Source organism: Phodopus roborovskii, unplaced genomic scaffold, assembly GCF_943737965.1.
Source record: "Phodopus roborovskii unplaced genomic scaffold, PHOROB, whole genome shotgun sequence".
NCBI lineage: Eukaryota > Metazoa > Chordata > Mammalia > Rodentia > Cricetidae > Phodopus > Phodopus roborovskii.
The window spans coordinates 29,802-53,602 of NW_026127016.1; positions in this window are offsets into that span (position 1 = coordinate 29,802).

The window sequence follows — 23,801 nt, forward strand, 5'->3', positions numbered from 1 at the left end:
GAGAGGAAAGACAGTCTCGACATCGAGTCTTTTATTTTCTGTTCTTGAACTACTTGTTGATGAGCTGCAGCATGGGATCAGAAAAAAGAACACAAGTATGAAATTGTGTTATAAAATAAGTATCAATAGTAAATCAATAAGCAAAACAATGAAGGATAAAAATAATGCTGTTGTTTCACTAGACAAATAATGTAAAAGAGAAAAGGAACTCATGACTAGGGAAACATGATACCAATGGTAAAATAATCACATATGGAATCCCAGATTATATCTTAAAGATGTGCCTCCGTAGAATAGGGTAAGGAAAGGAGCAAGAAGGAAAAGCATGCTGTGATTTGTAGGTATTCCTCAAGTTTCATGTGTTGGAATATGAATTAAGGTGGGACCTGTGAAAGATGATGGGGTTATGATGGCTCTGGATCAATGAATTCATGGGACATATAGATGGAGTGGCTTTGGATTAAAATGTTTTCTAGGCAGAGCTCCTCTGTTTCCATTGTTGTGTTACAACACGGATAAAACAGAGCAGATACTGGGACTCTGATGAGCAATCTTCATTATTAAGTGACAAGATTCAGAATCACCATAGGGACATACCTCTGGATCTGTCAGTGACGATGTTTCAGGAATATTTAAATGAAAAGGGAGGACTTACCTAAATATAGTAACATTCAAGGACTAGGGTTCTGGACTGAACTAACAGAGCAATGAAGGGTAGGGAGAATTTCTGTTTGTAAAAGGCTTGCCCTATACATGTAAAGACCCGGATTTTTGATTCCCAACACCCACAGAAAAAAACTGATTATGCCTTCCATCCCAGCACTGAGAGTCAGAGACAGTAAGTCCTTGGGGCTTGCTGGCCAGTCAGTCTGGCAGAATTGGTGAGTTCAGTCTCAAAAGGGCTAGAGATATGACTCAGTGGTTAAAGAGTGCTGCAGCTCTTGCAAACAATATGGGTTCAATTCCCAGCACCTAAATGACAGCTAACAACTATCAGTAACTCCTGATCCAGGAGATCAACACCCTCTCTGGCCTTCATGGGCACCAGGCTTATACATACAGATATACATGTAGACAAAACTCTCCTTGACATAAAATAAAAATAAATGGTTTTTTTAATTTTTTATAATAAGCTAGAGAGCAATCGAGTAAGACACAATGTTGACTTCTTGGCCTCTACATACATGTGTATAAATAAATTGTGAATATGCAACTGTGTGTATGTGTGTGTGTGTGTGCATGCAAACAGATATGGGAGAGTGTTGGTTTGGTAGGGTGGTAGTAGGGAAAACAACTGCATTGTGCCATTACTTTTTTGCCAGGAAGCATTGTACCTAAAGCTGTGAGCCAAAATCTTCTTTCCTTAAGTTGCCCTTGTCAAGCATTAGTCGTAGCAATGGGAAAAGTAGCCTATACAGGCATCATACTCTCAGAATGTTCAGCCTTCAGATTGATGAGCTGAACACATGCCTGTACTTTATATATGCTCACTGGGTGCTATTCAGTTATAACAATATAAAATGGAATGCTAATGTGTTAAAGTTTGAACTACAAAGGGTGATATCAAAGATAACATTTCATTCATGATGCTGATGAAGGAAATGAACAATTTTTCAAAAATTTAATTATTAGAAGAGTAAAATGGGAACTTAAAACCTGTAATCATTTGAGAGAGAAGCAATTATATTTTGTATTATAAGAGATCAGAATGCAACAATCAAACAGCAAGAACTGCAAATAACCAATAGTCAATAGGTGGTGGTACCCACCTTTGCTACCAGCACTCAGGAGGCAAGGCAGGCAGATCTGAGTTTGAGGCCAGTCTGGTCTATAGAGTGAGTTTCAGGAAAGCCAAGGCTACACACAGAGAAACCCTGCCTCAATAATAATAATAATAATAATAATAATAATAATAATAATAATAATAATAATAATAAATCAGCAAATATAGTGTGATAATGATTATAAATGGATCCAACTCTTCCACTAGAGTTTTTTTTAATTAATTAATAATAAAGTGTCTAATTTTAAAGAAATTAGCTTCCACAACTGGAAAATGCTTAAATGTGTTGTTACCTCTATAAATGGAATGCTATTGAGCCATTAAGTTTATATTTTTAAATAATAGGGGATATGACTTTGAAAATTAGTACAAAAGTTTCCCCACTTTATTGTCTCTTCCCTTTCTTTCCTCCTTCATTTCTTTTTATCTCTCTCTCTCTCTCTCATTTTATCTTATTTTTTTGAGACAGGATCTCAGTCTGTACCATAGACTGGTCTTGAAATTAAAATCTCTTTGCCTGAGCTAGTGATTGCTATTACTCATCATGCCTGACCAGGTGTTTTCTCACGTATGCCAAGTCATATGTACAGAGTCAAATATCAGAGGACAGTGTTCAGGAGTTGGTTCTCTCTTTCTATCATATGATTCTGGGAATTGAACTCGTTTTCGGTTTTTGGCAGCAGAGCCTTTACTCACTGAGCCATTTGCTGGCCAAACTAGGCTAGGTTAATTTTAAAAGCAAAGCATCAAATGAAATGTAAAATGTAGCTCTCCTTTTAAAATAAAAAATAGGAGCTATTATTATCACTGGGTAGCAGAATTTCAGGGTTTTTTGTTGTTGATTGTTTTGTGTGTGTGTGTGTGTGTGTGTGTGTGTGTGTGCAGGATTCAACCTAGGGCCTCATTCTGCTAAGTCATTGTCTTACTACTAAACCTCACCATTAGACCCTGAGTTTGAATTTTATTCTTCATGAATTTCTCTATTTTCCAGAATTCCTACTCATACAATAGTTTATTTGGAGTGTGCAATGACTTATCTTTATAGCCGCCACAGCAGTACCCTGTTTGCATAACCCAAGGGTCTCTCACTGGAAGATAGACTCATTTCTGTGTGACATTTATCACTATAGCCAAGGCCTTGCACTGAGTTCTATCCCTTTGGGAATCTGAGAGAGAGAGAGACAGAGACAGAGACAGAGAGACATGGGAGAGAGAGAGAGAGAGAGCGAGAGAACCCAAATTTAGTGGCTTACATGAAGTCGACTCATGTTTTCTGAATATTGGTCTCCCCTCCACTTACATACCTTAGGTGTCTACAAAACCCACAGCAGGTGTCCATTAGCCTGTTTCCTTCTTGGGGCCTACAATTGCTTGATTTAAGACACACACCCTGGGTTACCCCTGGAGCTTGCTTTGATGGGGAACACTTGAGGAGCCTACTTGCAAGTAAACGCTGGATACAGGGCTCCATCCATCCTACTCCTTAGTTCTATTTACTTACCTCACTCCCACTTCCAGTTTACTCTCCAGGTTCCCTTTGGGTTTGGCTCAGATTCATGCTTTAGCAACAAACCGCAAAAGCACAGGCGAGGAAAATTGAAGCCTTTCTTACTGTCCCTGGTCACCTGGATCTAAAGCTTCAAGCTTTCTCTTCTAGCCCTTTCTCTATCCCTGCCATCACCCACTATCCCCTTACTCTCTGGCCACCATCCTCCTGTGTGCCTCAGTGATGACAATACCACTCTCCTGCTTAACCCTGGCCTTGCCCTCAAAAGTAAAAGCAAAGCACTTCTTCTCCTCCTCCTTTTCTTTTCCTCTATTCTCCTCCTCCCCTCTTCCTCCTCTTCTTCTTCGTCTGCCTGTGAATAAGGAACCCTTGGGACCTACTTCTCTCACCACTCCTACGACTACCTTGGTCTCTGCTTCATGTATGCATGCTCTCTATACTTTTTCCCCACAGTTCCCTCTGCTTGGAGTATTCTGCCCTTAGTTCTATCTGATATGCTCATTTAAATAATGCCATTGACACAGGCTCTAGACTCCTCATACGCTAAGTCCTTCTTCAATCATTTCAGTAAACAGCCTTCTGTGAAAGCTCCACCTGCTCTGTGCATAGGATGTTTATACATTTGCTCCTTCTTGCCCCAATATAGTCTCCATCTCTGCTAGCTCACCCATAATATAAGTCTTGCCTTGTGACTGATTTTTGTTTTATTCCCCTACTTCTAAGAACAAAATTTAAGGACAGTGATTACTGACTGTGAACAATCCTATGGGGAAGTTTACTCCGTAGGTTTAGGACTTCTGGGGGGTGGAACATGGGGGAATGCTCACACACCCCACCCACACAAACCCCACACACACTTACAGCTACTAGTAATTCTATCATGTATGAGAATGGAAACCGCTATCAACCCAGGGACACTGAGACTTGTCACTTATCCTTTCTACCACACCCATTACCACACCCATCACCACAGAGGAGAGATGGCTTAGCCTAGGTACCTAGAAAGGCTGCATGTGATACTTCTGATTTGGGGAGAATGAGGTTTCCAGGAGATGTGGGGGACCAAGTCCGTAGATAGAGGAGGACATCAGATATTCCTATGTTCACTCAGAGAAGGACAGAACTAGAGAAGAGGTTGGAACAAAAGGTACATGGGACCTTTAAAAGAGAGCACAGAGGCACATAAGCTCTTGGCCAGGCCCCTTCCAATATTCACCCAAAGCCCTGACTGAGAGAGCCTCAAGAGGAGCTCTAGCATTTATCTTGTTAAATATAGAAGCAGAGTTCCACAGAGTCCCAATTTGGAGACAGGGATGGTTTAAATCTCCTTACTCCTCCTGAAGTCACCTTTGGTTCCTGGGCATGTTTTTCCTCTGTAACAGACAAGGTCAATCCTGCAGGAGTGCTTCAAGACTGCCTTGAACACATCTGTAGAAAATGTTCTACAGCATGAAGCCCCAGTGGAGTAGATTGTTACCAGGACTGATGCTGAAAATGCCAGGGAAGAGCAGCAGAGGGGACTTCTAGGGCCTAGACCACAGCACATGGCCTCGTACCTGGAATCTCAATTTGGCAGTGTACACGCTACTAGATAGAAGCTAATGCCTGCTCGCTGATGCTCGGGTTCTGTTCTACCCAGAACTGCAGAAACAGAACAAAGACACAGCCTGAATTGTGTGCACACACTCTTAAGTAAACAGTGTAGGGTGAGTCCCCATCCATTCCTGGACATTTTGGTGTGTGTGCCATGCCCAGGCTGAATGTTCATTTGAGCCATGGTCACCATGGAAGCTTCACTCCAGTGGTGTATACAAGCCTTTCTGGGGGTGCAGCTCACACACCTAGCCATCCTCACCTCTTTTTCTAGGCTTTCACCCCTGCAATTATGTGGCATTCTGGAGCCAGCCACAGTGGGACTGTTTTAGTACTAGGATGGAAAGCTAATGCTATGATTTAGGACCCAGGGGTGGCAGGCTAAACCCCCAGAATCTGACAGAATGGGGACATTTGGAATAACCCTGAATCTTCTTCCAAGGTATGGTCTGAACTGGAAGTATCCAGTCTTAACAGGCCCCGTTTTAAAGTCAGATCCTGGTTGGGTGGTGGTAGCACATGCCTTTACTCCCAGCCCTTGCTGAATTTGGGGGCCAGCCTGATCTACAGAGTCAGTTCCAGGACAGCCAGAACTATTACACAGAAACCCTGTCTCAAAAAAAAAATTAACATTTTGAGAATTGGCAGAATTAAGGGACTAAAAGCACAGGAAAGAAAAGGGAATGAAATGAAAGGGAAGGAATGGCAAGAGGAAGGAAGAAAAGGAAATGAAGGAAAGGGAGGGAAGAGAGGAAGGAAGGAAGGGAAGCATTAAAGAGGAATGGAACATTAACTCTGAAAATGATGACACTCTATGGAGTCAAATGCCCTCTAATTTTCCCCTTGTTCAAATATCATCTAGAGAATAATTAAGAGGGGGGATGCATAATCTATAATCTTTCTTCAGTAACATGACTGCTGCCTTTCTCCCACATTTACATCATTTCAAAGCCACTTTGTGGATAAATGTATTTTCCACACATTGGTTGGAATTCAGCACATTTGAAGCTGGAAGTACTTAATACCTTTTTTGTCATATACTTTTTTAAAGTGTGATTTGGTAAAATTCCTCCAGCCTCCCTTGTTGGTTTTCTTTTTCTTCTTTGTTGCTTAGGGGTTGAAGCAACAGAGTCATGCAGAGAGTAGGGACACCTGGAGACATAACCCTTAGAATTAACATTGTGTGTTCAGGACTGGCTGAAGGAAGCAGTTACAGTCTACTGGATTCCAGGTTTTTGGCGGTTTTATAAACAAACTCCTTGTTAACTGGCATGATTGCATCTGTGTCCGGAGACATCTTACATCCCTTCCTTTATACTCAGAACATTGGTTCTCAAGCTTCTTACAATGCTATAGTAAACCCCAACCATAAAATTATTTTCATTGCTACCTAACTGTAATTTTGATATTGGAGACAGAAGTTTGCCAAGGTTGTGACCTAGAGGCTGAGAAACAGTGCTCTAGCATCGACAGTTTTGCTTTTGTAGCTGGTCCATCCTTAACCATGGGTTTGGGTGATACATAACTTGCTGGAAGTTGACTACTATGGATCCAGAGTGGTGTGGGAGTGCCTTCAGCATCTCCCATTATTGACTTTAGTGTGTGTGTGTATGTGTGTGTGTGTGTGTGTGTATGCACGTGCACACGTTTACTAAGTCTAAAGTTGATGGTGGGTGTCTTCCTTCATCAGTCTCCACTTTGTTTACTGAGCTAAGGTCTCTTATTTGAGCTCAGAGTTCTCTGATGGGCTGGTGAAGCCACACAGCTTACTGTAAGGATCTTGTCTCTGCTTCCTGAGTGCAGACTCTTACAACTGCCAGATATTTGCCTGTCATCTAGGTATCCAAACTGACCCTCACCATTGCACTCACAAGAATACTTTAATCCACTGATCTACCTTCTTAGTCCGAATGTATGGCTTTCATTGCAGCTCTGGCTGCATTCATTTAATGTAAGTTTTTAATGGGATTCTTCCTCTGGCTTCCCTGCACTGGAGGACTGGATGATCAGAGTGAGAGAAAGTCTAAAGCTCCCAGTGTCCATGACCAAGTGCTCATCTGATTTTACAGGTAAGGAGAGTCAGAAAGACAAACACAATATGGTAACAAGAAAGTTCTCCAACTAAACTGAAAGACAAAAAAAGTAAAGTTAAAGAAACCCCTCACTTGAAATGAAGGACTAACCTGTAAACCAACATCTGTTCCTTGGAATTTGCTAACTTCCCCTCACAGGGAGATAACAAGATACCAAGAATTCACACTGCCCCTCCTTTCTTGTGAGTTGCAGGTGGTGAATAGGGTCCTTGGGAAACAAAGAGATAGCTGCAACTCCAGTTTGCCCAGACAAAATTAATTAGCACACTCTGAGGCCCTAATGTCTGTTGACCCTAATAGCGAGACCATCTGGCCTGAAAGAGTCACATACTCAACAGACAGAAGGCCCTACCCCCCATCCCTAAGCTTGTGGGTTTGCCTATAAAAACACCTGTGGGGGGAGAGGGAGGGGAGGCGGCTTATCTCTAGCTTGCCTGCTGGAGGGCCCATTTGCTCAAATGTTTCCTGTTCATTAAATCCTCTTGCGTGTTGCAGCAGCTGTACTACACATTGAGTTCTTGGGGGTACCGACTGAAATTATGAGACTACTCATTCTGAGGGTCTTACAAACAAAACAAAACAAAACAAAACACAGCCAAGGTAGGGAGAAGAAGGTACCTAATAGGAAGTTGGATTCCTAACTCGCTGGCAGTTGGAGAGGGAGGAGCTTAGTGACTGGATTGAACATGAATTGCATGGGATAGTAGAAAGACCCCACTATGCTGATTGCTTGTTTAAATTACTCTTACTAATTTGCCAATGTCAAGTTATGTGAAAAGTACAGGAGGGAACCAGGTGCTGTTCTATTCCAGCACCAACCAGATATCTGTGGTCTGCAGCTTGGACCAAAGCAAGGTCAGCAGGACGGTATCCTGGATGCTGAGATAGTCATAACTGAGTTCTTTGTATCCTTTGTGCCCAACCTCATATAACCATCTGTCCTTGATTAACTACAACTGCTACAATTAGATGAAACAATGAAATCCCTGTAACCATGCTTCTGCTTCTGCAAGCCTGCTTCTTGCCACCCCAACCCTATATAAACTGCCTGAGTTTTAACCTCAGCATTTTCAGTCCCAGAAAGACTGAAGCATCCACAGGTACCTGTGTAAACAATAAATAACCTCTTGCACTTGCATCCAGTGGTCTGGTCTTGTCTCTTGGGGGCAGGGACTTTCACCCTGATAAGCTCCAAACTCTTGGGGTCTCATGGGGGCCTTTCAAAATTATACTAAAGGAGACAGATAATTAAGAATGACCTTTTAAAAATCTATAGCTTAACCCTTTGTTGACTTGATTTTGGTCTGGATAGAGTAACAGGATGAGGGAGGGTTGGAATTTTCTTGAACAGGTTGAAATTTGTCATATACCAGTTTAGCATCTTTCAAAGTTGTGAGGGTGAGAAGAAAGGGCTGATTAATTCCCCCAGGTGCACACACACATGCTATTAGGTAAACAAAGAGCCACCCAGGGAACTACTGTAAACGCTTTAGAATACTTTTTAGTTATCCATTCCATGCATGATTTTAAGCACAACTGCTTTAAAATGTTACCAGTTTTGAATCTGACTTCCTCTCCTTCCACTTAATATATGATAAAATCTTATTAAAACTTTACCTCCAAGGCTGTCAAGGGCACCCTTAGGTGAATGTTCCACAATTTATTGAACCAACCCCTTTTCTGAAGGGCTTAGAATGTTGTTAACATTGTGTTCTTATTAAAAGGCAGTGATCACGTTATTTTCTGCCTCAGAATGCTGACTTGTCCTTTAGACGAGGCTTTAGAGAAATGGAGTTGGAGAGGAATTTTGTTTTAAATACATGCTGAGACTTCATGCCATACAGGCTTCAGAAAGGTACTTGACCTTAGGAAGGTCCAGGTCTGAGTCCCAGGAGTTCCCTGCTTGTTGTTCCACTAACAGGAATGCATGGTGAGTTTGCAGCTGTCTGTTGTACCCCCTTCAACTCCCTGTCAGAGAAAACATTGTAAAAACAAAACAACAGCAGGACCAAGAAACAAAGTATCTGTGTGTGGGATTATTTGTTTTTCCCTGCCTTCTATAATTTCAAACCCAAAATAAGTCCCCACATCCACAAACCAATCTTTTTTTTTATTAATAAAAGTAAAGAAGCAACTCACAACCCTTTTGATTTGTGTTTCAACTTGTGGTTGGGGACTTAAATTTTCAATCTGCAGGTTGCTCACTTTTCCACCTCAGTAGAGGGTGAGGGCGCCTGTCCTGCCACAAGGGGACAGCAGGTTCCCTGCCACTGCCAGGTACCTGCTGGTGCTGCAGCTCAGGCTCCAGACAGCCTGTGCAAGCTACAGAGTCTCATTCCCTAGGCTAGGCCCTAGGCTAGGCGGAAACCTAAGATTTTCATGCTATTGCTGGGTGACTTTGGGTCCATGTCTCCACTCCCACCACTGGTTAAGCTCTCTGACTTGGGGCAAGTCATTTTAACACCTCTGACAGTTTCATCTGCAATAGAAAACAAAAACAAATCCCTACTACTCCACCCCCACCCCAACAAGCTTAAACTACCTATCCCAGAACTATTCACCTTCAAACAGTAAAGAAAGCAGGCACAATACAGCAGAAGGCACTCAGGCTACTTAAGCTTCCAGATTATATGTTTCCCCACCCCCAACCCTGTCTGCTTCCCCCATGCCCTAGTTCCAGTCTATCACTGATGGATATTTGTGTTGTTCAGTTTGCAGTTACTATGAACAGAACTAGTGTGGCATTCTAGCATGTTCCTCTCTCTCTCTCTCTCTCTCTCTCTCTCTCTCTCTCTCTCTCCTTTTGTGTGTGTGTGTGTGTGTGTGCGTGTTTGTGTGTGTGTTTTAAACAAGCATTTGTGGGAGCAGGTGCCATAGCATGAGTTGAAGTTAGAGACAATTTGTGGGAGCCAGGCAAGTGACCTTACCATTTCACTGGCCCTGCCATTCCAGTTTTAAATTTTTGTGTAGACTTATGACTGTGCAGTTATGTTTCCATTTGCCTGTTGATTTCCCGGACAACTGACAAGTCTGCAACCTTTCCACTTGCTCACTGGGCCATCAAAAGAGCCCGGGGTTTCTGAAATGTCTGCCTGAGACCTTGATCGGTTTTTACTGGGCTGTCTTTTTCTACTGATTTGCATTTGTTTCCCTACTTTGGCTACGGGCCCTATGTCTGCTATATATACCAACAGTTTCATTTCTTACTGTGTTGCCTTTCTGCCCCATTTTTAGTGTATTCTATTGGAGAGAATTCATAACTTCAAGAAAGGTCAATTTGTGCTGGAGATGTATGTAGCTCAGTGTTCAGAGTGCTTTCCCTAACATGCATGAGACCCTGGGCTCTATTCCTAGCTCTCCATAAACTGGGTATGTATGGTGGTGTATAGTTATAATCCCAGATCTTGGGAGGTAGAAGCAAGAAGATCAGTGGTTCAAGGTCATCCTCAGATACACAGCTACATAGCAGGTTCAAAGGATAGCCTGTTATTGGAACCCTATCTCAAAATTAAACAAGTAAGCAGAAACAATAGAGTTTAGTTTCCAGCATCCATATGGCAAGCTCACTACCAACTGTAACTCCCAGGTGTAGTAGGGGATCTAATGGATTTTTTTTTTTTTGACAGCACCTATATGCATGTGCTTGTATATACAAACAGACATATACAAAAAAATAAAAATAAATATTAAAAACAAACAAATCTATCAATCTTTTTAAAAAAGTTGTCTTCATGACCATTATTCCCCTCATGTCTTACTTTACACAATCTTTTCCTACCAGGGGAGTAGTAGATGCCTTTAATTCTAGCACTTGGGAGACTGGAAAATCTGTGAGTTCAAGACCCAGCCTGGTTTAACATAGTGATTACACAGAGATCCTGTCTCAAAAAACAAAAACAAAAAAGCAAACAAAAACAAAATAAAAGAAAAAAAAACCCAAACAACAACAAAAAGCAAAACTTCTTCCCTATCAAGTCCAAGGTCATGAATATATTCCTGAGGAGTCAACCCCTTAGCAAAACTAATCTCAGCAGTGAATGGGTTACTGCCTAGAAACTGCCCTTCACCAAACCTGGTTCTCAAGGATTCTGCTAGGCTGGCTGGTTAATGCACCGCAGGAGATCCTCCTGTCTTCATATTTTCCCTCTCCTCAGTATTGGGAGAAATAGTCATGTGCCACTGTCCCTGACCTTTTACCCAATGAGCCATCTCCAGCCCCAGCCGTCCTGGTGGAGGGTCTACCTAAATGGCATGATGGTGAATAGTTTGTATAAAAGAGCTGTTGCTGACTCTAGCTATATACTTATGTTTTGGGTATCACAAATCAGTTCTCCTTAGGGTACTTAGCCACATAGTGACATTTAGAGACTGGACACCTCAGAAAGATACCCAGGACAGTTACCTTGGGATTTGTTGGTTCAATGGTGGCATTGCCCTTCTTTTAGTCCTTACCCCAGGGACCAGGCCAGCATCTGGTCTTAGCTGCCTTGGGAAACCATCCCATATGTGAGGCCCAGTAAGTGAAAATCCTCTGCATTTGTGTCTCTGTGGTGTGTGTGTGTGTCTCTGTGGTTTGTGTGTGTGTGTGTGTGTGTGTGTGTGTGTGTGTAGTAAAAAGAATCCACCCAGTCCAAGTAAATGCAAATAAAGTAGTCACATCACCACACAACACTAAATATGCACTTGGTAACTTTTATCTGAAATGATTCATCGAGTGTGGACTACTACAATTACAAAGAGTATGGTCATGGGGGACCTCTACACAGAGAGAGTGATGCACTGTGTGAACATTAATGGTAGACTGACAGATGTATTTTACCTTTTTTTTGGAGAAAATCTCTCATCTGCTGGTAAATTTCTGTGCAAATACCTCAACTTTAGGCTATTTTGGGGTTCCAACATATCAGCTGGCAGTTTGGGGAGAAGACATTTAGTGGCAAACCATCATGTTGAGTTCTCACCATGCAGGTACAGTGACATGGGTGGCTACAAGAGCTTAGCTGGTAGTAAAGTGTAAATAACTGGAAATGATTTTTAACTTTTACTTCTGCTTTAGATAATTTATACAACTTATTCCTCAGCAAAGACTGTATTTAATAAAACAAATTCTCAAAATCCTTCCCACATGCCCTAATTGGTTACTCAGAGCTCTGTAGAGGATTGGCCGGTAGAGAGAACTCAGCTCTTTGAGGTGTTTGTTTCTCTTTTTGGGTGCTTGGTGTCTCAGAAGCAGAGTTTTCAGACAAGCTTTATTGCTCAGAGGAGCCTACTCTGGCTTGTGGGAGAACACTTTCTTCAGACTTTACTTTTACAGCATCTATGACAATCGCAACACTGAAGTTCATGTTATGCACTTTCCTAGGGAGAAGAAGGGGCCATGACTGCATGGGTGTGGGCCACTAAGTGCATCCCGGGATTCTATATTCTTACCTTATTAATATGAAGGCCATGCAGCTTTCAATCATTTGCTCATCTTGGTGATTTCCATTGTTCCCTAACTACTATCTCAAGCTTCTAGTTCCCCACAAAATAAAGTCCAAACTCACTCCTTAGCATTGTTTGGAAAGCTTTGAGGATTTTTTTTTTAATTGAGCCCTGAGGAATTTTTTTTTAATTGAGCCCTGAGAATTTGACCCTTGCATACCTGGGTTCTAGAAAACAGTGTTAACTCTTAAGTCTAAAAATACACAGCATTTTGCTGCAGGTGAGAAACCTACCTCTAAGGATGAATAGGACATATCAGCCACAGTCTCGAAGAAATACATACAATTCACTTTTTAGAACAAATGCAGCTCTGCAGGGCTTGGAGCACCAGAGATGGCTCAGTGGTTAAGTGCATTTAGATGACCCCAGGTTCAATTCCTAGCACCCACATGGTGGTTCACAACTATCTGTAATTTATTTAACAGGGAATCTCATACCTTCTTCTGGGTTCTGAAGGCTCCTGTCACTCAGGAACAAATGCGTGCACATTTAATAAATAAAAATTTTTAAAAATAAAACTGAAACATTGATACTACTTTGTATATGAAGCTATTGTTTTTCTTATGTAATTTTAGATAGATATTAAGAATTTTAAAATGGCTCGTCTCCTGTATTTCCTGGGTCATATGTCTGACACTACTTACTCTTATCTTTTCAGAAGCTGCCCACATTTTTACAGTGTCCAGAATTTTGATATTACGTCCAGGGTAGCCTTATTACAGTAACTAGCGTACATCGCATCTTCATTTGGAATTTAATTTGCCAAGTGTTCCTCAGCGCCACAAACTTGCAGCTCAGCCTATTTTTTGTCAAGAAAGAGCCTGGGATTCACTGTTAATTATGGCAATCATTTAGGCACTTGTAGCTGGTGGCTTCTGTGTGTGGACTGGAAGACACAGAACATCATTGTACAATTTCCACTAGGCAGTCCTGGCCTGGAAGTTCAGTGATAACACCTGCCATGCAGCATTCCTCTCTATGCTTAGACTGCAGGCAGCTTGTGCGGATGGAGTCCTATGTTGCATGCTGCACTGCTTCCTCAGAAAAGGATGTGACTTTCTCTTCGCCTCTGCTCCCTCTTGGGTGCTGACCAAGGACATGTATGCCAGGGTTCTCAGAGCTACAGCTCCTCATCCTCTGCCAGGAAGGTCACATGTATCAAAGGTGACTCCATCCCCGAAGCAACAATCACCAGAGGATGGGAAAGTCATGTGCCTTCATCCAGACCTGGGCTCCTATTCCACCTTTATTTCTCATGGGCTCCATCCAGGTTCTGCTGTCTCACCAAACTCTGCTTCTGGTCCTCCCTGTTTTTCCAAAGTTTCCTCTCTATCTAGACCAAACAGTTTCATATCTTGCTCCTACCCACACATTTTCCCCATTCCTTCTGCAGTACAAACCCCAGAGCTCTGGATCCCTTGGGCAAGCCCAGGTACAAAGATGTCAGCAGGGCCTTACTCCTTTATTAATCATCTCCGATACAGGTGTTGACCTGTGGCTCTGGGTCATATTATCTCTGTGTGCCTCAAATGTTTCTTCCCACATCTCTTATCCCACTACTTGATTAGCAAAGGTCCCAAATAATTACATAGATGGCCTGAGGGAAACTCTCTCCCCTATCTGCAGTTTCCTTTCCTTTTTATCTTCAGCATGAGCTCTCACTTCTTTCTTGCACTTCAGAAACTCACCTTCCTCTTCATGGAATTACTTATAGATTTCCTTCTCCTCCATGTTCCCTCCCTTCCCTCTGTTTACATACCCTCAAGGTCTACTAACAACTTTTAAAACCTCTGCGGTCTACGGGCCACCAACTCTTTATATAAATTAGTAGCCCTACATTTGTAGTAGCCTCTGTTCATCACTCCGTTTATACCTTTATTTATTTTATGTTTTTTTACAAAGGAATATGGTGGTAATGATATCTAGATCAAAATTATAATGGATCTACTCTCAAATATGCTCAGAAACAAAGTAAACCCTTCTTTTTTTTTTTTTTGGTTATGTGGGAAGGGTGGAGGAGTATCCTTCTTCCCGGCTAAGCTTCCCCTCTCATGCCAGGACCACAAGGTAATCTCAGCTTCTCTTCACATACCTACACTGTTACCACTAGGTGTGCAATAATTTCTAAATAAAGGCAAGGTGACTTAACCTAAGGATGATTTCATTTGTCTATTTCACATCTATTTCTTTAACATACAGAGATAAAAATGCTTGGCTCAGTAAGACTTCAACTAAGATAACTTCATTATAGTGTGTTCCTTTGTGTGTATACTCGCCTCCAAAGGACAACTGGAAAAGAGAATAAGTAGCCTGGATCATTTTCTGTGAATTGGCGCTGTGTGATCTGAAATAATTGGGTGGTATACACAACACAAAGTGGACATTATTTGCTCAGAAGGCCCAAATGGAACAAATATATTTTCCAAGTCAGTTCAAGCAGAGTCAGGAATAAGCTTATTTAGAAAACACTCTGGCTGGTCACCATGACCACTCAGCTGATCGAGATGGGTTTGGCAAGAGCCAGCCACATGTTATGGAAACAGGGGACTGAGAGAACCGTGGTGAGGCCTTCAGAGATTTTGTTGGTCTTGGCTAAATTTACTCCTTCACCTCAACTATTTTTTTGATGGGAACAAGAATCCAGACTAACTCAAGGCATGGTCTGCTAGGGAAAATGGCTGGAACACTGTGGAAATGTTTTCCAGGGTCAAAATGTGATTGGGGCCATGTTAGCTCCACTAGTGAGCCCCAAGGAGTCTCACTGGGTCCCTGCCTGGCTGGTGTATTTGCTCTCTCATCTCACAGCTTGCAGAAATTATGGGTCCCACGTTGCCAGGAAACACATGTGCTTTGTTTCACATGCTCAGGGTTCAAAGTATGTTGGATTCCTTTCACCTCTGAATCCCTCAAAATGTGGTCTGTCATAAAATGTGGGCATCATGTTGTGTGTGTTTTGTGTGTGTGTGTGTGTGTGTGTGTGTGTGTGTGTGTAGGGAGGGGGAGGCTTTCAGACTCTCAGGTTCACTTTTAAAGAATACCAGTAGTTTTACATCCATGTTGAGATCTTAAAAACATACTGGCCTAAAAAAAATGTTAGTTTTTGAAATTACAATATATTTAAAACATTTTCTCCTTCCTTCCCTCCCTCCAAGCCCTCCCATATACCCCCTCCCTTTAGCTTTAGAATTCATGGCCTTTTTTTCTATCAATGTTTGCTACATACACACACACAAACACAAGTAAATATGCACACACATATACATTCTTAAATACAACATGCTAGTTTGTATAGTATTACTTTTATTATATTTTTAGTGTTGACCACTTAGTATTGGAAAACCGACTGGTGTGCCCTTCACTGGAGAAGACTATTTCTCGGTATTCCTTGGTTGCCTGGAGTTGTACAGAGTTGAAGCCTTGCCGAGCTACCTCCAATCCACTGTAGCAGCATGCTAGGAAGTCATGTTGGAGAATTTATAGGTGTAGATTCTGACAGTACTAGGAGGCACATTCTCACAGCATACTCTCAACACCTGACTCTTAAACAATCTCTCCACCCCCTCCGCCTGCCAAAGTCCCCCAAAGCCTTACTTTCAGGAATTGTTTTGCACATGTACTCCCTTGGAATTGTTTTCCCACAATTCGAGATTTTACTAACTGTGGTTTTTCTGTAGTGGTTTCGGTTCACTCCAAAAAAGAAGTTCCTTGGATGAGGGTGAGGACTACTCTTATATATGTGAGTATATGAACAAATATTTATAATGTAGTTAGGAATTATGTTGTTTAGTACAGTTGTGGTTGTAATTTATCTTCTCAGACCCACAAGTGAACTAACCTTGGGTAATTGGCTAGGTTTCTACTACCAGGCAAGCTTTCTATATTGTTGAGCAGGTAAGTTCAATTAGAGAGCTTTTGGTTACTATCAAGGTACGTGTGCTACTTTTGTACTCTTAGTGATTATAGGCTGGCCTTCTCTCTCTCAGTTCATAGGCATCCCAACTGGGCATATTAGATTTTATACTTGGCTGCACATCAGAATCATTGTGAGACTTTAAAACAAATAAGAGCAAGCTGGGAGAGATGGTGCATGCCTGCTATCCCAGCACTCACTCCAGGAAGTCAAAGTAGGAAAATCAAAAGATCACATACATGTAAATGGATCTCTTAATAGTTCTAAGTAATAAAAACCTGGAGTCAGATATGAGGAAAATGTTGAGCAATCAGAGAGAAGGAGCAAGCCACCGCCTTACCTTATCTCCTTAGTGCCTCAGTAGACAAGAGCAATTTCAGTTTCTCCCAGCTTATATCCTGTTTCTGCGCAGCTACTTTACTTCCTGTCTGTCTGTACAGACTTCCAGATCTCTATGTTTGTTTGTGGCAAGCTCCATTCTCCGGCCTTCAGACAGCCCTTATTGTACAAGCAAGATATCATCACAATCACATCCAAAGGGGTTGACGGCAGTCTTGTCTAAAAAAAATAAAACAATAACCTCAAACATCCCAAATCTACAATGCTTATCTCAAGGGGGAAAATGGAGGTTGATAGGTTGTCCCTAAGTATCAGGCATCTGAAGGGTGTCATGGCAACTGGTATGTACTGCCATTTTCAGGGAGCAAGAGTCCTACCAGTACTTCCCTATCACACATCTTATTTCAATTTTTTTTTTTGGTTTTTTAGAGAAGTGTTTCTATGTATAAGCCATGACTGTCCTGGAACTCACTCTCTAGACCAGGCTGGCCAATACACCGAGAGATCTGCCTGCCTCTCTGTGCTGGGATCATTTTTATTAACCTTTATGTATATCATTGAACTTTTCCCTTCTGAAGCCCTCCTCCATTTTCAAATCTCCCAATATCATCACTGCCACCATTTACTGTCAACTTCTGATTTTTCTACTTTTAAAATTCCTCTGCAAAATAAATTCAGATCAAGTAAGTGGGGAGGGAGGGGGAATGGAAGGAGGGAGAGAGTGGTAAGAGAGAGGGCACAGAGAGAGAGAGAGAGAGAGAGAGAGAGATTGCATATCCTCCCTCTCCTGGGAGTGCTAGGATTATCATGTGCACCATCACTCTGAATTACATTGAAGATAGTTTTGTTATACATGCCAGACAGATTTCTTCTCATGCATTCAAGGAGCCCAAAACTTTCCCCTGCTTGCTGAGATGCCACATTGCCTGGAAATAGCTCAAGAACTACCTAGGAGCAGTTTCTTTAAACCTAGCCCCTGCGTATTCTTGGGAATGATACTCTTCCACAGTTCCTCTTCTGATTTTTGTTTCCATTTCTTAATATATAACCTACACAGTTTCTTATTTTTTATTGATGGCTTGTTTGTTTTCATTTATGTAGTAGTTTTCCTTGTGGCATGTCACAACCTCTGAAAAGTCACATTAAGTTGAATGACTTAACAAAGCAAGTGTTTACATAATTACCACACAGGCAACAAAATGCAAAGCCTTCAGGGTTCAAAGATACACCCTATCCACTTCTACTTTACACAGTCCCCCCTCCCCAGAGATTATATAATCTAAATTTTAAAACACAGATTTTAGAATTTTATTACCTTTTTTCAGGATTTTTATTCTGCTGTGGTTTTGAATATAAGCTCTACCATAGACTATGATGGGCACTTTGCTCCTCAGTAGTCTGTTCTGGAACATTGTTGAACCCCCTAGAGTGAAGTCTTGCTGGAGGAGAGGACCACTAGGGTCAGGCTTTGAGTTTTATGCTCTGGCCTCACTTGCTTCCTGACTACAGAGGCAATGGAAAGGATTCACCTCCTGCTACCAGGCCGTTCCTACCAAGACATACTATATATCCAAATAAGCCCTCTTTCCCATAAGTGTTTTTCTGTTGTTGGTTCCATTTGCTCTGTCAGGTATTAGGTCACAGGAACAGGCAAGACGCTACTATACCTTCCCACATACAAGTAATTTATGTGGATCTGAATTTTATAACATCTATACTTTCTCTACTGGTCATACATGCTATATCCAACTATAACCTGTACATTTTCCTGCTCTGGACATAGAATTTGGGATTTTATAAAACTAGACTTATTTAGAACCAACCATTAGGCTTTGATTTCCATGATAGCACACCAATGCTGTGCTTAATAAATTGGGATACCGAGCAAAGAGGGTGTGCATGCTCATTTACTGGGTCCAATGTGTTGCTCCACTCACCGAATCTTTTGTGAGTTTAATCTGTCGATCACAAGAAAACTTACATCCTCTGTGATGATTGTGGGCTTCCGTCAGTGTGGCAACTTTTGCTGTAAAGGCCACTCAAATCAAATGTGGTTTTCCTACAGATGGAAACTTCCACCAAGTGGTATGGTAGGCTCTAGCAGTGCCAGGCTCTCCTTTTATAACCCTGCAGTGCAGTCTTGAACATGCACAAACCTGTCATCTCCAAAGCCATACCATCTATGAACGCTGGCCATTTTTGTTTTCTAGCCTTGTGTTCTGGTTTAGACCTCCAGCACAATGCTGATATGACTTAGGGGCAACAGGAGGAGCTCACTGTGCTCTGGAGATTAAAGTGGAAGCATGTGACACATCACTACTAATCATGATGTTGAAGCTTATCGAATTAAGACAAATATGTCACCCTTTGGCCCTAAACTACTGAGTAGCTTCCCCGTTTCGGGGGAATGGACAAAAACACTTGCAGTGACCTCTGAGGGCTCTGTGACCTGGCACTTCTTGCTTCCCTGGCCAACTTTCCCACTATTTTTCCCTGCTCACAGTTCCAGGCACAGCATGCTACCTGCTGTTCCATCGATACTTCGTGTCTACACTGCTTGTCCTCTCTGCAGACATCCATGGTGAGCTCCCTTACTGTGTTCAGGTCCTTGCTTAGAGCTCATTCTCATGTGTCCCTAGTGGTAGCCCTATATCTCTTATACTTCCTCTAGTTACTCAGGCCAATTCTCACTGGGGGAGGGGGAAGGGAGATACCAAAGCTAGCATGGTCTCAAGCAATGCCCTGCCCACATGCCTAACTGACAGGGCACCTTGTCAGTCTTCCTCGGACCTGTGTGGCCTGGACACATATCTCCTTCCAGATGTGCTTCATGAGCATACCTCTAAGGATGCTTGAGGTTTCCCCTGTAGCCCTTACAGGCTTCTACTGTTTTGTCTTTGCTGCTTCTCCCTTCTCCCAGATTTCATGGTGACAGGGCATCCTGTGTTCTCATCTCTCCTCGCTTCTTTGGTGAGACTGCCTCTACCATGGCTTAAAACTCCCTCCATGGATGCTCCTATTGCTTTGTTTCTAATACAGACCAAGCTATTGAGTTTGGGACTTGAATATTTACTACTTTTTTGATACCTCATTTGGCATCTCAGGATTATATAGAACAAAATTCCCACCTTTCTCTTCTTTTTACCTACACCCCCAAGTCCCTGCTTCTAATCCAGCTGATACCGAGCCTTACCTAGCACTGGCCCAGCTGCAAACACTTGGAGTTAACCCTAGTTCTCTTCTGTGAGACACAGCAGATAGTCTGTTTTACCTTGAAAACATACACAGAAACAAGATATTCTACAGTGTTAGCAACTTGGAGAGACTCTGAGCAGTATCCATTACTGCTGAATATATACACGGCACCACACTTTGATTATATAATTCTTTGTTCTACCCCAAACTGGAAAACTCCAAATGTGCATCAGTAGTAAAGCAGATGATTAAATGATAGGCTGTTCGCATAAGACAATGTTATATAGCAATGAGAATAAGCAAATGAGATTTCTCTCTGTAAAACAGAAATGAATCCTCAGAAATCTCACTCCAGGGGTGGATGGAGCAGGACTTAGTGGGTATATAGAGTGAATGATCCCATTATAGTTACAAACTATGACAAAAACTGATAGCCAGATGAACCACAATGCTATTAGTCGGAGGAGAGTGCTTTTGGTGAAAGTATGTGGGAAAGAGACAGGGGCTCTGTGGGCACAAATAATGGGTGTTTCTTCATCTGGGCTCTGGAGGGAATCCTGAGGCAGGACCTCTAAGCCCTATGCTTTGGTCTATGTACTCTGCAGTCTGATGAGTCTCAGACATTCTTCCCAACTGAACACTTCTAGTGCTAACCTTCTACTACTTACTTGTATCACCTTGCTCTCCAAAGACATTTAATGTTATTGTCAAGTTTTCATTATTCGAAGGATATCCACCTTGCAAAAGCTTTCCATGTCCTTAAGTATAAAATCCTGACCTCGTGGCTCAGTAGTTAAGGGGACTTTTACTCTTGCGAGGACCTGGGTTTCTGTTCCCAGCACCTACATGGCAGGTCACAGCCCATCTGTAGCTTCAGTTCCAGAGGATTCAGCACCCTCTTTTGGTCCTCCCAAACCACCAGGTATACATGGGGTACACACAAAAACATGCAGGCAAAACACTCATACATGAGGCCAGAGAGAAATGGCTCCAGAGTTTAAGAGCACTGACCTGCTCTTCAGAAACCCTGAGGTTCAGTTCTCAACAACCGCATGGTGGCTCACAACAATCTACAATGAGATTTGAGTACCTATATTTAGCATGAAAGAATACATGCCAGAACACTTTTTATACATAATAAATAAAATCTTAAAAAAAAAACACTCATGCACTCAAAATAAATCCCAGCTCTTGGGAGACACAGGCAAATGGATATCTGTGAGTTTAGGTCCACCTGGTCAACAAAGCAGGTTCCCAGTCAGCCAGGGCTACCCAGTGAGACCCTGTCCCTAATCAATGCTTCTTGAGTACCCACAGCTGTCCCACAGACATGCCCCTTCCCTGCCCTTTTCCAGTGAGGGCCCCACTCCTGGGCAGTGCCTACGGCGTGGGGTTCTCTTGACTTCAGAACCAGCATTGCCCACTGCTTTTGTCCCGCCTCGTTCATCACTGGCTTGTTCACAGCCACTTTACTGAAGTTACATCTACAGTCCTCCAGCACTCCCACCTCTAATTATTCTGCTGCCCTGTTACCACTGTTTAACCTTGGCTGGAATTTCTGTAGTAACCCCTAAAACGTGTCCACCTAAAACCTAAAGGTTTTTTTTTTTCAGATGTAACTGAGAGGTCTCAAGATGAAACCATCCTGGATTAGTATGGACAATAATCCAATTACAATTGTCCTTAGAAAAGAAAACACTGAAAAGAATGTGATGTGAGGGTAGAAACAAAGCTCTCCAAGCGATGTGGTTTTTAAGTCACCGAACAGATGGCTCCCAGCACCCACCAGGAGAGGCCCATGGGGCACATCCTGAGAACACAGCATGACCCAACTTACCAAATCTTGCCTTAGGTATTCTGTCTTCTGTAAGTAAGAACACATTTCTGTTACCTTATAGCCATCGACTGTGCAATCTGTTAGAGGAGCCATAGGCTAATGCATATAATTGTGTAATTTAGCTACTATGATTTGTATTTTAGATCCCCCTTTCAGCTCCATGAATGTACACATTACTTTATTCATGCTGGCTCTGAAATGACACACACAACAGGCACTCAAGCAAATAAAAAAAATGTTTTTACGTATGAAGTTTACTAAATATTGTTGGGGATACTCTTGAGTTTTGGTTAGATAAACAAGGTATGATAGACCACACACTGGATACTTCCCAACAATAAACGAGGTATATTAATGGCATCCACTCAGATGCAGGCAGATCTTAAATATTAAATATACTTTATTGATTGAAAGAAGCCACGTTTAACAACTAACTTATGATATTATCATATGAATTCTAAAAAAAAGGCACATTGAGCTATCAAAAGAAAAACGCAGACCACTGGTTGCTAAGGACTCAAGATCTGGGAGAGTTATAGCAGGGGCATTGATAAATAGATATGCTATTTCCCAATTGTGGTAGTATTTATGTGGGGATTCACATTTTGCCAGAACTCATCAGATATTTCCTTATAATGGATATGCATTCTCTAAAAAATCTGATAAAACAAAGCAATTAAAAACTTAGGATAATATATAATCATCCAAAGCAAGCACCATGCTCCCTAGACCAAGCCTAAAAATGTTATTTTGAAGTCCAAAAAATATGGGTAAGGCTATCCAGCACAAGAAAAATGAAAATATAAAACCAAAACAGCAACAGACAGTGGCTTACTAAAAGGAACTTTACAAGACATCACAGATAACTGAATTCACACTGTAGACCTCACAGGACACTCCTCTTTTGCTATCAGGGACCCCGCTCAAACAGCAGAAAGCCCAGTCATGCAACCTCTATTGGGCTGAAAATCGATCGTGGTAAATAAGGATCTGGGAAGCAACAGGCTGATGGATGTTTATTCGGAGAGAAATCACTTACACCAGAAACAGATGATCGCCCAATTCCAGTTTCAAGGATGCTTCAGGATGCTCTGTCTCCAACCAGTATGTAAGAACACTAGCCGGGGTCAGGCACCCCATCCCCAGCCCTCCCACTCCCTGAAGTTCATGTCCACACCTGTCCCCACCCCAATGGGCAACAGGTGCAGGCAGGGTGGATATCGCTTTCTAATTCCCCATTTAGTCTAAAGAAGAGATTTGAGGCTTGACTACATTGATGGGAGCTGTTCTGAGAGAGACAGTTTGTTCCTTTTCAATTCAAAACACCACACCCACCCTTTTCTCTCTACTGTCCTTTTCTTAAAATGGATTACTTCAGATCACTGTTTGCAATTATAAACACTGGTTCAGGGTTTTGCTGAATATGATCAGAGATCAAGCTTTTTTTTTTCAAGTTATTTATGGGCTCAGAACCATTGTTGGCAGCTTTCAAGTAACAGATGTTTACCAGGAAGGAAGAATTCCAGACCAGTTTTATTGCCGAATATTGTAAAACCTGCTCAATACCATGTCAGCTGACAAGGCCCAGCATATCATTCATATATATATATATATATATATGAGTGTGTGTGTGTGTGTGCATGTGCGTGCGTGTGTGTGTGTGTGTGTGTGAAAGTGTCATAACTTCGAAATCATAACCCAGGGAGAAGCAGGCTGAAACAAGGATATGGTGTCATTACTTATGGGGTAGCCCCGAGGGAGAAGGAAAGGGAATCAGCAGGAACCTCAGGTGCAACAGAATAGCTATAGACCCTGGGAAGACAAGATACACTGAGCCTGAGAGCAACATTTTTGTTTTTGTATTTCAGATGACTGCTGTTAGGCAGTCTGCCTTCCCTGCCTCCTGAAGGGCACACAAACTTGGGTGAGGCTGCCCAGCTCAAAGTGCAGGCAGCAGAGGCTGGCTGTGATTTGCTTTTGACCAAGTTACCAGGTTATAGTCCTTGATTCCTGAGAGGTTATTAGGTACACTGCAGCAGACAAACACATACAGACACACA